This window comes from Larimichthys crocea, chromosome XII (genome assembly GCF_000972845.2).
Source record: "Larimichthys crocea isolate SSNF chromosome XII, L_crocea_2.0, whole genome shotgun sequence".
Taxonomy (NCBI): Eukaryota; Metazoa; Chordata; class Actinopteri; family Sciaenidae; genus Larimichthys; species Larimichthys crocea.
Window position 1 is genome coordinate 21,805,299 of NC_040022.1, and position 6,000 is coordinate 21,811,298.

The window sequence follows — 6,000 nt, forward strand, 5'->3', positions numbered from 1 at the left end:
AAAAAAACAGTGCGACTCTTATAATTATCTATTTAAAGAATTATTCAACCAAAAACTGCTAATTTGTTGCGTCTCGTCTGTTGTGTTAATGTTAGTCATGTTCATGTTTAGTGTTTCATGTTTCAAGCACTTCCTGTCTTATTACTCTATGTTTTTGATTTCCCTTAAGATAATTTTTTGTTTGCATTTATTATCCTCTTTGAGAGTGTCTTTTGTTTGATTACTTTTTTGGACAAATAAATTCCCTTTTCGTTACATCTTCATCAGCCCCAGAGTCGTGCATTTTAGTCTACCAGATTTGTGTCTGAGGTTGTGACAAAAATAAAATAAATGAAAACACATCTTCACTCTGCAGTCCAAAGGACACACACACACACTCACTGACTAGTTTCCGTCCTAAACTTGCTCAGAAAATTCCCAATTGACTCACAAAACTACTTCTTTCTTTACAGAATTATTCAACTAAAAACTGTAAATAGTTTGCAATTCTGCAAACATAACAAACACCAACAGGGAGTACTACTTTTCTTGAATACAGAGGAAAGCTTCATTTAAACAGCTGTATTATCAAACTTTCTGTAACCATCAGCAACACTTTCAGTTTCATTTACGAGGAAACTAGAGCTGCCCACTCTCACTGCTTGCTCTCACACAAACACAGGGTTCAGATACGCGACGGCAGCAGACACCAGAACGCAAGTGAGTTCTTATTTTCTGTTCTCTAGTTTTTAACTCATGATGACACTATTTTTCATGGATGGTGACGTACTTATCTAGCCTTCTTTGTGAGAGTTCTCTTGTATTTGTGTTACTATCCCTCCAGCAAAACTCAACAAGGAAACAGAGAGGGAATTTTGCTCTAAAAATATTTAAATTAGTCACTTAAACTGCCCTATATTAACACAAGATTAACTTAACAGAATAAGGACTAAGGATTTGATTTGAGCAGGAGGAATAATGGCATGTAAAACCTTTTTCAGTGTTCATATGCCCTGTCAACCTATCCTTTAGGTGTTAGAATGACCCATTTATCAAAATGAAAACGGATAGTAAAATACATTTATCAAATCACAGAAATTATCATTTGAAGCATCTCAAGTCAAAATACATGTATGGATTGAGAGTCTATAGTCTGGGCAATAACTTTTAAAATATCTCAACAGGATGATGAAGATGTCAGGAGGAGTCTTGAGTTGCTGTGTAGCTCTGTTGCTTGCCCTGACCTCTGTGTCAGCTGTACCAAAGGTCAAATCAATCAATGGTTTGAAGAATATCGACTTTGGCTCGTCTGTGCCCAAGCACAGTCTTGTGCTGCTCCACTGGTTTGCCAACATAGTTGAGATTGACAGTGACAGTGTCATATGGCTGAACTTTGACCCAAACCGTGGAGATTATGGCTCACATCATTACGGAAACTATGAGGGAATGTTGGACCCACTGCCTCGGGGAAGTGAGTACTACACTATTGGAAATCTCTATGAAGTCACGCACGAAGAGCTTCCATCGTATGTTCTTGATCCCCCTACTGAGTATATGGGAGATAACAGGGACAGGATCATAATTAGAGTCCAGGAAACCAGACAGGGAGATTTGCATAGAGTAGAGCAGGTGTATATCACACAGCATTATGATACTAACGACTATCAGGGGACACCTTATGATCCAGATCATACTTACCAGATCACTACTAACCTCTTAGGACAGATCAGAGAGTTTTCAGTGAGAGGACGACAACGGCCACTGTTGCATCTCAGACATCGCTATGGAAGAAACATTGATGACTTCCAATATAATGACATCAGACACACATGGGGTAACCTTGCTTGCCTTGGACTACTGCTGTTTATTGTGATCGAAGAAAATTGCTCCTCCAACCAGCGAAACAACAGACCGGAAAACAACAAAACACGGGAAATCAACAACAGACCAGGAAACAGACAAGATGACTGCGGTCAATGTGCTTCAACAATCGTCTATGTCTTAATTTTTTTTGTTGGTCTAGCCATTCTTTACAATGTATATGGCAACAAATGAGGGAGACCAATGAACCCAGCACAACTTAAAAAGGTCCAGTGTGTAGGATTGGCATCTGGCATCTAGTAGTGCAGTCAGTTGATGATTGCAACCCCTTTGCCTCACCCTCTGATGGCCACAAAACACACAGAACACACAAAAGTCCCTATCTAGAGTCAGTATTTAATATGTCTGTTCTGGCGGCCTATTCTAAAAAGGTAACAAAAATATAATGATTCTTATTTTTATGTGAAAATACACCAATGAAAACATTGTTGTGCATATTATATTGCATTTCTGCCATATTCCATAAATAGAGCCCCCTAAATCTTTACACACTGGACCTTAGTATAAAGCCTCAGTATAATATGCTTTTGATAAAAAGCTTAATACTTTAAAATAACCTATTTTTTAAACTTTGTGTCCACCATGTTGAACTTCTACATTCTACAGTTGCCCAGAATGGACAACTAAACACTGGCTCTAGGTACGGCCCTCCAACAAGTTGTGTATACTGTATGTGTATAATGTTTTGTTTCATAGTCGATGTGAAAAGCAATTATAGTTTGTAGAAAGCATCTTATTCCTGCAAAATAAAGATCATGCTTTATATATTTTGATTTCTTTATTAAGTGTCCTTTCATCCATAAATGCAAAAAACACACTAAATACTTTAAAAAGTTCTCAAGGTGACATCTTCAAAATAGTTTTAATTTACCAACAGTCCCAAACTGTTTAATATAAAATGATCAACAACAAAAAAAAAAATCCTCTCATTTAAACAGCTAGACTAGACCAAAGACTACTTGACATGTGTGCTTAATTAAACAAAATCTATTTTCAAAATTGTTGCTGATTAACATTCTGACTACACGCATACTGCACATTCCTGCCAAGTACACACAAACAAACTCAAAACGTCCTTCAGGCTTACGGCTGGCAGAGATAAATACTTTGATTTGTCTTACTTATGCTCTCAAACGACACGCTCATAAAATTCCCAATTGACTCAGAGCTACTTCTCTCTTTACCAGAGATGTATAGTAACGAAGTGGAACCACTTAAGTACTATACTTAAGTATTAAAATGCAGTATCTGTACTTTTTTGGAGTATTATGTTTTTCCCCCAACTTCCACTTTTACTGCACTACATATTTTTGATGAATTTAATACTTTTACTCCAATCATTTTTCATGTGCTAAATCGTTACTCGTTACTATTGTAGCGTCCAGCCGGACACGTGATGAATGACGAGGCGTTATTCAACAAACCTGCAATTATTGCTGAACGGTTTGGTAACAGGACTCGGTTACTGTCGGCCGTAACCACGCCAAAAAAACAACATAACAGTCCCGGTCTCAGACATCAACCTCGCTCGTGCGCCATACTTCATACACCTGACTCACCCAGGTGCGCGCTCTCTCACCTGCTCCCCCGCCCCCTCGCTCTCGCATTCATTCAGACGCATTCACAGACCATGGGAATTCACAGAACTCTACCATGTGTAATGGAAAATTTATATTACATGATAGTGTGTTCTTTTATACTCATATATAGCCATGTTTGATATCAGTAATATTCAAAGAGTTTTTGAAGTATAACACTGTGTGCCTTGTTTAGTTTCACTCAGTACCTTGCACTTAGAAATATCTCTCTCATTTATGCATGTTCTTTGTAGAAGTAGTTTTTTGATGTATAAACTTGACCTTGGTTCTCACGGTCCAGCAGAGCTTGTTCGTGAGGTTTGATAGGGATGAACACACTCCATTGTAACCACCTGGTACAGTTAGATAAGTAAATCATAATAATGACGAATACTCCCTAGAAATGTATAAGAATCAGTGTGGGACTGCCCCACCCTGAACATTTTCTGCAGACTGTCTTGTGCATTTGTAGAACTGTTCCTCTTGCAAGAATAAAATCCTTATTTTGTGTCGGTAAATTGCTTCAAATTTCAGCAACACATGAACATTGTAGCACTGTAACATTAGAAGTTGTGCCTTAATAAATATTTGAAATAATAAACAACAGTACTTGTACTTTTACTTTCTGTACTTAAGTATTGCAAGTAGAAGTATGTAAAAAAAAATGCTATTTAAGTCTTAACTTATCTAATGTAACAGGTGGTTACAATGGAGTGTGTTCATCCCTATCAAACCTCACGAACAAGCTCTGCTGGACGTGAGAACCAAGGTCAAATTTATACATCAAAAAACTACTTCTACAAAGAACCTGCATAAATGAGAGAGAGATTTCTAAGTGCAAGGACTGAGTGAAACAAACAAGGCACACAGTTTTATACTTCAAAAACTCTTTGAATATTACTGATATCAAACATGGCTATATATGAGTATAAAAAACACACTATCATGTAATATAAATTTTCCATTACACATGGTAGAGTTCGTGAATTCCCATGGTCTGTGAATGCGTTGAATGAATGCGAGAGCGAGGGGGCGGGGGAGCAGGTGAGAGAGGCGCGCACCTGGGTGAGTCAGGTGTATGAAGTACGGCGCACGAGCGAGGTGATGTGTGAGACCGGACTGTTATGTTGTTTTTTGGCGTGGTTACGGCCGACAGTAACCGAGTCCTGACCAAACGTTCAGCAATAATTGCAGGTTTGTTGAATAACGCCTCGTCATTCATCACGTGTCCGGCTGGACGCTACAATAGTCACGAGTAACGATTCAGCACATGAAAAATGATTTCGGAGTAAAAGTATAAATCACAAAAATATGTAGTGCAGTAAAAGTGAGAAGTTGGGGGAAAAAAAACATAATACTCCAAAAAAGCAGATACTGCATTTTTAATACTTAAGTACAGTACTTAAGTAGTTCCACTTCGTTACTATACATCTCTGGTAAAGAGAAAGTAGCTCTGAGTCAATTGGGAATTTTATGAGTGTCCTTTGAGAGAATAAGTAAGACAAATCAAAGTATTTATCTCTGCCAGCCGTAAGCCTGAAGGACGTTTTGGTGTTTGGTTGTGTGTACTTGGCAGGAAGTGCAGTATGCTGTAGTCAGAATGTTAATCAGCAACAATTTTGAAAATAGATTTTGTTTAATTAAGCACACATGTCAAGTAGTCTTTGGTCTAGTCTAGCTGTTTAAATGAGAGGATTTTTTTTTGTTGTTGACATTTATATTAAACAGTTTGGGACTGTTGGTAAATTAAAACAATTTTGAAGATGTCACCTTGAGAACTTTTTTAAAGTATTTAGTGTGTTTTTTTGCATTTATGGATGAAAGGACACTTAATAAAGAAATCAAAATATAAAAGCATGATCTTTATTTTGCAGGAATAAGATGCTTTCTACAACTATAATTGCTTTTCACATCGACTTGAAACAAAACATTATACACATACAGTATACACAACTTGTTGGAGGGCCGTACCTAGAGCCAGTGTTTAGTTGTCCATTCTGGGCCACTGTAGAACGTAGAAGTTCAACATGGTGGACACAAAGTTTAAAATAGGTTATTTTAAAGTATTAAGCTTTTTATCACAAGCATATTATATTGAGGCTTTATCAAATTTTTTTTAAAGGTCCAGTGTGTAAAGATTTAGGGGGCTCTATTTATGGAATATGGCAGAAATGCAATATAATATGCACAACAATGTTTTCATTAGTGTATTTTCACATGAAAATAAGAATCATTATATTTTTTGTTACCTTTAGAATAAGCCGCCAGAACAGACATACTAAATACTGGCTCTAGATAGGGCCTTTTGTGTGTTCTGTGTGTTGCAATCATCAACTGACTGCACTACTAGATGCCAGACGCCAATCCTACACACTGGACCTTTTAAGTTGTGCTGGGTTCATTGGTCTCCCTCATTTGTTGCCATATACATTGTAAAGAATGGCTAGACAACAAAAAAAATTAAGACACAGACGATTGTTGAAGCACATTGACCGCAGTCATCTCGTCTGTTTCTGGTCTGTTGTTGATTTCCCGTGTTTGTTGTTTTCCGTCTGTTGTTTTT

General features: G+C 37.4%; 1 protein-coding gene and 1 long non-coding RNA gene across 5 annotated transcripts in view; one reads left to right on the plus strand and one right to left on the minus strand.

Moving 5' to 3' along the window:
- The window catches only part of LOC104929807 (septin-9), a 95,232-nt gene that overhangs the window by 39,983 nt on the left and 49,249 nt on the right, over positions 1 to 6,000 (minus strand). The gene's annotated exons all lie outside the window — the stretch shown is intronic.
- LOC113747162 (uncharacterized) lies at positions 551 to 2,633 on the plus strand. The gene is made up of 2 exons (XR_003463399.1): positions 551 to 699; positions 1,164 to 2,633. It is a non-coding gene; the product is annotated as an uncharacterized LOC113747162 (long non-coding RNA).